This window comes from Gossypium hirsutum, chromosome A03, assembly GCF_007990345.1.
Source record: "Gossypium hirsutum isolate 1008001.06 chromosome A03, Gossypium_hirsutum_v2.1, whole genome shotgun sequence".
Taxonomy (NCBI): domain Eukaryota; kingdom Viridiplantae; phylum Streptophyta; class Magnoliopsida; order Malvales; family Malvaceae; genus Gossypium; species Gossypium hirsutum.
Window position 1 is genome coordinate 55,930,353 of NC_053426.1, and position 10,479 is coordinate 55,940,831.

The following is a 10,479-nucleotide window of genomic DNA, read 5'->3' on the forward strand; positions in this document are numbered from 1 at the left end:
CATAAATCATACTTACAATTTAAGTTAATGCATGACCGAAAATCACCATCATTAACATCATTATCAAACCAAAACCAAAACACATCTATCATTCGTATACCAAGCTTACCAAAACAAACTACTATGAGTTTCAAGCTTATTGACCGAATCTCAAACCTCAAAATTCTAAGTTTAATCTATGGGATAAGTAGAGTTTGAACTAATCATCTCAAACATGCATAGATTTTCAAGAATCATTCAATACATACCTCATTCTAGCCATCTTCTAAGCCAAAAATCAAAGCAACCAAACTTTCTCCCCCTTTAGGCTACGGCAATGGAGGAGAAGAAAAGACCCAACTTTGTTTTTTTCTCACCCTTTTAATTATTTTAATTCCTCTTATCACTTATGACATATAATAACTTGATTTATTATAAAACTATTTGATATTATTTAACTAAAATATAACATACAAAATGCCAAAATGTGTCATTCATGCCCATCCTTGCCGTCCACTACCAAGAAAAAGGAATGTTTGACATGCAAGTCCCTCATGCTTCAAACCATGCAAATTTTTAGCCACTACCAATTAACCTATGACATTTTCAAGATTTTTCACATAAGCCCCTTTTTATTTATTTCACATCCAAATGACAAAATTAAAGCATGAAATTTTCACACATACTTATTCATAAATAATAAGCATAAAATATAACAATTAACTATTTTTGTGGCTCGGTTTTGTGGTCCCAAAACCACTTTCCGACTAGGGTCAAATTAGGGGTGTCACATTTTTCTACTGACGTAAGTTCATTAGCAAATAATGCAACATATACCATACTTTAAATGCTTTAATATTGCATGTATGGTAAGTATATACATATTTAATGTGATGTTGTATCATGTGTTTATTGCCTAAATTGTAACATGATTTATGCTTTGATTTCTTCATTAATATGTGATTTGGTGCTATGATAATTGAAATCGACATTACGAGCAAGTTCTACAGAAATGTGGTATCAAAGAATCCCGTTTGAGCCTTAGGAATACTTTAAGATACAAGTGACATGTCACTAGGAATTATGTAATCTGAACTCATTGAGTTGTGGTCTAAGTTCGTGATATGTATGACACATGTTTTGGCGTCCGGGTACTAGTCTCGTATATGCTATTAGTGGCGAGGTAGTCCGGCATGTGTTGCGGATACCTGACAGCCTGCATGAGCAGTCTAGTGAGTAGCTCGTAAGTGAGCAACATGTGGTCTGAGATATGGAGTAGCATTGTCTACATAGGAGGCACTTAGGTGTAAGTTTTCGATGTATCCAATAGTATTCCGAGTGTTCAGTGGGTAGTTCAAGAGAAGCTCAATGAGCGATCTTAATGATTGCATCAAGGCAAGAAAGTAAGTTATTATGTGCAACTGGCACAAGTATGTACAACAAACTCATGTGAATGACATGAAATATGATGAGCTTGTGGTAAGGACATGTCTACGTATATGTATGAGAAATAAGTTCATGAGATTTGATAAAATGCATGATTTATGTTTGTTTAATATGCATATTATTTGCTTGTGAACTTACTAAGCTTAATGCTTACCACCTTTCTTTTCCATCTCTTATAGTTTTGCCAAGTTAGCTCGGGGATCAGAAGACTTCGGAGACACGATCACACTATAAATTGAACATTTGGATATAGTTTGCCTTATTATTTTGAGTATGGCATGTATAGGAACTTGGTCTTTTTGTTATGTGTCATATTGATTAGCCAAATGTGTTGGCTTATGATGGTATCATGATTATTTTGTATACGGCCATGAAAGGTGGCTCATATTGATTATTCTGGGTTGTAACCCTATTTATCGATGCATGCATGCAAATGTGTTGATGCTTTACTATGGTTATGGTTGATTGTGGTTGATGACTGTGATGGATGGCATGTACATTTGGTGAATGAAATATGGTTAACAAGTATGCAACAAATATGGTGAAAGTGTGTAACTTGAAGGTAGGTTGGTAAAGATGATAAATAAACATGAAATTGGTGTTGAATGCCATATGAAAGTATGATAATTTGAATGGGTGACATGTTGACTTTACTAAGTCATGGTTTAGTCATGAATGTGAATGTTTGGGTAGTCAAATGTGCCATGTTGCATGCCATGAAGTGAGTGTAAATATGTGAGTGCTTAAGGGTGGCAAATGGCTTGGAAAATAGCCTAGAAATTGTTCACACGGTTAGACACACAGGCATATGTCTAGGCCGTGTGTGACACACAGTCTGCCCCATGAGCGTGTGATCCGGTTGTGTGTCCCCTGCACCCTAATTATGCAAAACAAAATGCCCAGTAGTAAACACACGGGTAGAGACACGGCCATGTGAAGGACATGGCCTTAGGACATGGGTGTGTGCCTAGGCCATATAAAGTTTGCACTTAATTTTTGGAATTTAATTCGCCACACGGGCATGTGACTTGTCTGTGTGACCTTATTTTGTTGATGCATCATGTCAAAGAGTGCTGAGGACACCAGCGTGTCCCGAGACACACGGACGTGTGTGACCACACGGCCTACCCACACGGGTGTGTGACTCTACAAAATAATAAAATCTTCTAAGTGTTTAAAAGGTTTCGAAAGTTCTCAATTTAGTCCCAAACCACTTCCGATGTATGCTTCGGGTCTTGTAGACCTTTATAAGGGACAATTTGCAGGTGATTGAAAAGTTCTAAATTAGGACAAAATTTTATGACCCGATTTTTATATGAATGTTTATATTTAATTCCGGTAACGCTTCGAATCCTGTTCTGGTGTCGGATACGTGTGAGGGGTGTTATATTTAGTGGTATCAGAGCTACGATTTAGTCGATTCTCGAACTAACATAGTATGTGTACGAGTTTAGCTATAAATGCCATACATATATTATGATACTGTGACGACTCCTGACGATTTAAAAATGTGTTTTCATATAGTAAATAGATCCCAATAAAGTAGTGGTGGATGATGTTGAAAGTAACATGCCTAAGAGTAGTGGCGGATGATGTTGAAAGTAACATGCCTACTCCTACTGAAGGAGCAGTACCACCTGATAGGAGACCCACGACTGTTAGTAGAGAAGAAGGAGGCAGAGAAGCCTTTCTCCACTTGATGGGTGCCTGGTACACGGAGTTTGTTCGAACGAACTTGAACGCTGAACCTCCTCTACCCCCTCCAAATCCCCAACTCGTGCCTCAAGTGCCTCAAGGCATAGATTTTATGAGATTTCATAGAACCCTAGTAGATAGATTTTAAAAGCAAGGAGCCGAGGAATTTAGGGTTAATGCCGATTATGATCCCGAAAGAGTGAAATTTTGGCTAAAGAATTCCATCCGGGTATTCAATGAACTGTCCTGCACACCTAAGAAATGTTTGAAGTGTGCTATTTCATTGTTGAGGGATGCAGCATATCATTGGTGGAAGACACTGATTTCGGTGGTTCCAAGAGAAAAGTTCAATTAGGAATTCTTTCAGGAAGAGTTCCGAAAGAAATACATCAGTGGGCGATTCATCGATCAAAAGCGTAAGGAGTTTTCAGATTTGAAACAAGGTTGCATGTCAGTTGTTGAGTACAAAAGAGAGTTTGTCAGACTCAACAAATATGCTTGGGAGTGTGTATCCTCTGAGGCTAAAATGTGTAGAAGATTTGAAGACAGACTTAATGAAGACATAAGAGTATTAGTGGGTATTCTTGAGCTGAAGGAATTTGTTGTGCTCATAGATCGGGCCTGTAAAGTTGAGGAGCTGCCCAAGGAAAGGAGAAGAGCCGAAGCTAAGGCTAGAGATATAAGGAAGAGGCTGATGAGCAAGTCACTTCCATCCCAATCTACGAAATCTAGAGATATGTATTCTCGTTCTCATGTGCCGGCTGGGCATTCTTACAGAAACTTGAAGAAGTAGAATTTGGGTTTTAGATCTCAGGCTACCTCTGTAGCTAGTGTGGGTAATGATAGAGCTCTCAAACCTGAGTGTCAACAGTGTGGTAGAGGTCACTTTGGTAAGTGTACGGTGAGCGATGAAGCTTGTTTCCGATTGTGGTTCTCAAGACCACTATATCAAAAACTGTCCTGAGATGGCCGAAAAAGAAAAATTTTAGAATACAAGGCTGGGTAGTACGACTACAAAGGGAAGGCTTTCAAGAAATGCTGGTAATAGGGCTAGCAGTAAGAATGTAACAAGAGATACAGTAGTGAGATCTGAGGCTAGAGCTCCAGCTAAAGCTTATGCTATACGTGTACGCGAGGACACATCTTCTCCCGAAGTGATTACGGGTACTTTATTGCCTTGATTGACCCTGGCTTTACTCATTCATATGTGTGCATGAAATTGGTATCTGGCATGAATATGCCTGTTGAGTCTATGGAATTTATGATTAAAGTGTCAAACACGTTAGGAAAGCATGTTTTAGTTGATAAGGTATGTAAGAAATGTTCTTTGATTATTAGAGATCATTGTTTTCTGGCTGACTTGATGTTATTGTCATTTGATGAATTCGATTTTATATTGGGCATGGATTGGTTAACATTTCATGATGCTATAGTGAATTGTAGACAAAACGTTATTGAATTGAAATGTGAAAATGGTGAAATTATTCGGGTTGAATCAGATGAGTCAGATAAGTTTCCAATTGTGAGTTCTTCTATGTCTGCTCAGAAATGTATGAGAAAGGGATGTGAAGCTTATTTGGCTTATGTAATGAATATTAAAGAGCCTGAATCAAAGATTGAATCAGTGCCTGTTGTATTTGAGTATCTGAATGTGTTCCCAGAAGAGCTACCTGGATTACTTCTTGTTACAGAAGTTGAGTTTGGCATTGAGTTGGTCCCTGGTACAGCACCTATCTTGATTGCTCCATATAGAATGACCCCGACTGAATTGAAAGAACTGAAGTCACAGTTGCAAGAATTGAGCCGACAAGGGTTTTGTGAGACTGAGCTTTTTGCTGTGGGGTGCTCCGGTGTTATTCATGAAAAAGAAAGGTGGATCCATGAGGTTATGTATAGATTACCAACAGCTCAATAAGGTAACAATTAAGAATAAGTATCCCTTGCCAAGGATTGACGACTTATTTGACCAATTGAAAGTAGCGACATGGTTTTCTAAAATAGACTTGAGGTTCGGTTACTACCAGTTGAGGGTGAAAGACTCAGATGTGCTGAAAACTGCTTTTCAGACGAGGTATGGTCATTACGAATTTCTTGTCATGCCTTTTGGTTTAACAAATGCTCCTGCCGCATTTATGGACTTGATGAATCATATTTGACCGTATTTGGAAAAATTTGTGGTTGTTTTAATTGATGACATACTGATATATTCTCGTGATGAATCCGAGCATGTTGAACACTTGAGAACTATTTTGTAAACTTTGAGAGACAAAGCTGTTGTATGCTAAGTTTAGTAAAAGTGAGTTTTGGCTTCAAGAAGTTGGATTTTTTGGCCGCATTGTTTCGGGTGATGGTATTAGAGTAGGCTCGAGTAAGATCTCAGCTATTATTGAATGGAAACCGCCGAGGAATGTAACTGAGGTTAGAAGCTTTCTAGGCTTGGCCAATTATTACAAACAATTTGTTAAAGGATTCTCCATGATTGCTACTCCGATGACGAGGTTGTTACGGAAAGATGCCAAGTTCGAATTGACAGAAAAGTACAAACAAAGTTTTAAGAAATTAAAGAAATTATTGACTGAGGCTCCGGTGTAGGTACAACCTGAGTCAGGTAAAGAATTTGTGATTTATAATGATGCTTCCTTGAATGGTTTAGGATGTGTACTTATGCAAGAGGGTAAAGTCGTAGCTTACACTTCGAGACTGTTGAAGCCTCATGAGAAGAACTATCCGGTACATGACTTAGAGTTGGTTGCCATAGTGTTTGCTTTGAAGATTTGGCGACATTATTTATTTGGCGAGAAATGCCATGTCTATACCGATCACAAAAGTCTTAAGTACTTGATGACTCAAAAGGATTTAAACTTGCGGCAACGAAGATGGTTGGAACTGTTAAAAGATTATGAGCTTGTCATTGATTACCATCCGGGAAAGGTGAATGTAGTCGTCGATGCTTTGAGTAGGAAGTCGTTGTTTACCAGATTTGTGATGCTCAGAAAGTTGATAAAGAGTTGCAAGCTAAGAGAATTCAATGTGAGTCCAGCAGTGAACCAGATTTTCTGAGTGACTCCGATGGTTGTTTGAGGTTCCATGGTAGAATTTGTGTTCCTAAAGACACTGAGTTGATTCAAAATATTTTGCATGAGGCACACAATGGTTGTTTGTCAGTTCACCCGAGCAGCACAAAGATGTATAATGACTTCAAGAAAATGTATTGGTGGAATGGTATGAAATGTGATATCTTAGAGTTTGTATCGAAATGCTTAGTTTGTCAGTAAGTAAAGGCTGAACACCAAGTACCTTCAGGTTTACTTCAGTCCATCATGGTCCCCGAGTGGAAATGGGACCGGATTACTATGGATTTTATAACAGGGTTGCCTTTAACTCTGAGAAAGAAAGATGCCATATGTGTTATTGTCAATAGACTGACTAAATTGGCTCATTTTATTCCAGTGCGTACCTATTTCTCACTTGATAAGCTAGTAGAATTGTACATTGGTGAAATTTCTAGACTTCATGGAGTACCTATATCGATTGTATCGGATAAAGATCCGAGGTTCACTTCATGATTTTGGAAAAAGTTACAAGAATCTTTGGCTACAAAGATGAATTTTAGCACTGCTTTTCATCCGCAGACTGATGGACAGTCTGAGTGAGTAATTTAGATCTTGGAAGACATGCTTCGATGTTGTGTATTAGAATTCCAAGGTAGTTGGGAAAGGTATTTACCGTTAGTGGAGTTTGCCTACAACAACGGTTATCAGTCGAGTTTGAAAATGGCACCTTATGAGGCACTATACGAACGTAAATGCCAAACACCTCTGTATTGGACCGAGCTGAAAGAAAGTCAGATTCACGGAGTTAATCTAGTCAATGAAAGTGAAGAGAAAGTGAAGGTGATTCGTGATTGTTTGAAAGCCACTTCAGAAAGACAGAAATCCTACGTAGATCTGAAACGGAAAGAAATTGAGTATCAAGTTGGTGATAAGGCACTTTTGAAAGTGTCACCATTGAAAAAGGTTTTGAGATTTGACATGAAAGGCAAGTTGAGTCCTCGTTTTATAGGGTCATAAGATATCATTGAGAGAATAGGGCCGGTTGCCTATCGGCTGGCCTTACCATCAGGTTTGGAAAAGATTCATGATGTTTTCCATGTGTTTATGTTGCACCGATATCTATCTGATCCTTCGCACGTGCATTCACCAACAGATGTCAAGATTCGAACAGATATGACTTATGGTGAGGAACCAGTTAAGATTTTGGCTCGAGAGGTCAAACAATTGAGAAACAAAAGCATTGCCTTGGTGAAAGTACTACGGCAAAGGCATGGGGTTGAAAAGGCCACATGGTAACCTGAGGAGGCCATGAGCAAGCAATACCCAAATCTTTTCATCAGTCAGATTTTCGGGGACAAAAATCCCTAAATGGGGGAGAGTTGTAACATCCTGAATTAGGGTCTAGTCAAAAAAGTGGTTTTGAGACCACAAATTTGGTATAGAAATGATTTTTTATGATTCTTTTATGGTCCATGATATGATTGCATGCTTGTGTGAAATTTTCATGAATAAATTCTATGCCTAAGATGTCCAATTTGACTTTAGGGACCAAATTGAATAAGTTGTAAAACTTGTGTTCTAGAAGCTGTAAGCATGAAATTGCATTGGATTATTAATTAGAAGTCCTTAAATGGCAATTTGACCAAGTTCTCAAAATTTGGACAAAAATGGGCATAAATAGGAAAAATTTGAAAAAAATGCCTTAAAGGCATTTTTGTCATTTGGTAAATAAAAGAATAAAAAGGGAAAATGAAGTGAAAATCTTTTCCATCTTCTTCAAGCCATAGCCAAATTTTACAAGGGCTCCATAGCTAGGGTTTTCAACTTTTCAACCTTGATTGTAAGAGCTCCCTAGCCCCGTTTTTTATGTTGTTTGCATTTTTGAAGTCATTGAACCATGATCTATCCATTCCTACCATTATTTTAAGCTAGGTTTCATGCATGAAATTTGACCCATGTGTAACATGGTTGTATTTTGATGTTTAATGGAGGAATATGAATGTTTGATGTGTGATAAACATCTTTTGCTAAGTGATTTTTAGTGAAAACACCTAAAAAGGACTTGTTTGTGAAAGGTGTAAAAATGAGTAGTAGAAATGTGAAATAAAGGAAAATATGGGCTGGTATGAGATAGAATATGAATCGGCTAAGCTTGGATAACCAAGAAATTTCTAGCATTTCATTTTACGAGCTTAGGAACTAAAGTGTAAATAAGTGAAAAGTTAGGGGTAAAACGGTAATTCTACCCAAGTATATGTTATGAATCGATATGAGTAATGTGTGTATTGAGGAAGTTAAATTTGGCATTATAGATCAAGAAAAGCGTGATTCGGGTATTGATCGAGGGAAGAACAAGGTTTACGAGAATTAGGCTTGTTTTTATCATTTTTGTACCGACTTAAGTTCATTTGCAAATAATGCAACATATACCATACTTTAAATTCTTTAATATTGCATGTATGGTAAGTACATATATATTTAATGTGATGTTGTATCATGTGTTCATTGCTTAAATTGTATCATGATTTATTCTTTGATTTATTCATGAATATGTGATTTGGTGCTATGAGCATTGAAATCGACGTTACGAGCAAGTTCTACAAAAATGTGCCATCGAAGAATCTCGTTTGAACCTTAGGAATAGTTTAGGATACAAGTGACATGTCAGTCGGAATTATGAAATCTGAAGTCATTGAGTTGTGTCTGAGTTCATGATATATCTAACAACTAAACTCATTAAGTTGTGCTCTGAGTTCGTGATATGTATGACACATTTTTTGGCGTCTGGGTACTGGTCTCGTATATGCTTTTAATGGCGAGGTAGTCCATATGTGTTGCAGATACCTGATGGCCTGTATGAGTAGTCCCGTGAGTAGCTTGTAAGTGAGCAACATGTGGTCTGAGATATGGAGTAGCATTGACTACAGATGGGGCACTTAGGTGCATGTTTCCGATGTATCCGATAGTATTCCGAGTGTTCAACAGGTAGTTCAAGAGAAGCTCAATGAGCAATCTTAATGATTGCATCAAGACAAGAAAGTAAGTTATTATGTGCAAGTGGCACAAGTATGTACATTGAACGCATGTAAATGACATGAAACATGACGAGCTTGTGGTAAGGACTTGTCTAAGTATATATATGAGAAATAAGTTCATGAGATTTGATAAAACGCATGATTTATGTTTGTTTAAGATGCATATTAATTGCTTGTGAACTTACTAAGCTTTATGCTTACCCCCTTTCTTTTCCATCTCTTATAGTTTGCCAAGTTAGCTCAGGGATCGAAAGACGTCAGAGGCACGATCATACTATCAATTGAACATTTGGGAGTAGCTAGCCTTATTATTTTGAATATGGCATGTATAGGAACTTGGTCTTTTTGTTATGTGTCATATTGATTAGCCAAATGTGTTGGCTTATGATGGTATCAGGATTATTTTGTATATGGCCATGTGAGGTGGCTCATATTGATTATTCTGGGTTGTAACCCTATTTATCGATGCATGCATGCAAATGTGTTGATGCTTTAATATGGTTATGGTTGATTGTGGTTGATGAGTGTGATGGATGGCATGTACGTTTGGTGAATGAGATATGGTTAATAAGTATGCAACAAGTGTGGTGAAAATGTGTAACTTGAAGGTAGGTTGGTAAAGATGATAAATAAACATGAAATTTGTGTAGAATGCCATATGAAAGTATGATAATTTGAATGGGTGACATGTTGGCTTTACTAAGTCATGGTTTAATCATGAATTTGAATGTTTGAGTAATCAAATGTGCCATGTTGCATGCCATGAAGTGAGTGTAAATGTGTGAGTGCTTAAGAGTGGCAAATGGCTTGGAAAGTAGCCTAGAAATTGTCCACACAGTTAGACATACAGGGATGTGTCTAGGCCGTGTGTGACACACGGTTTGCCCCATAGGCGTGTGATCTAGCTGTGTGTCCCCTGCACCCTAATTATGCAAAATAGAATGCCCAGTGGTAAACACATGGGTAGAGACACGGCCGTGTGTCTTAGCCGTGTGAAGGACAAGGCCTTACGACATGGGCGTGTGCCCAGACTGTGTGAAGTCTGCACTTAATTTTTAGAATTTTATTTGCCACACGGTTTAAGCACACGGGCATGTGCTTGGCCGTGTGACCTTATTTTGTTGATGGTGTCATAGTCAGAGAGTTACACGGGCTAAGGACACGAGCGTGTCTCGAGCTACACAAGCGTGTGTGACCACACGGGCTACCCACACGGCGCGTGACTCTACAAAACAAGAAAATCTTCCAAGTGTTTAAAAGGTTCCGAAAGT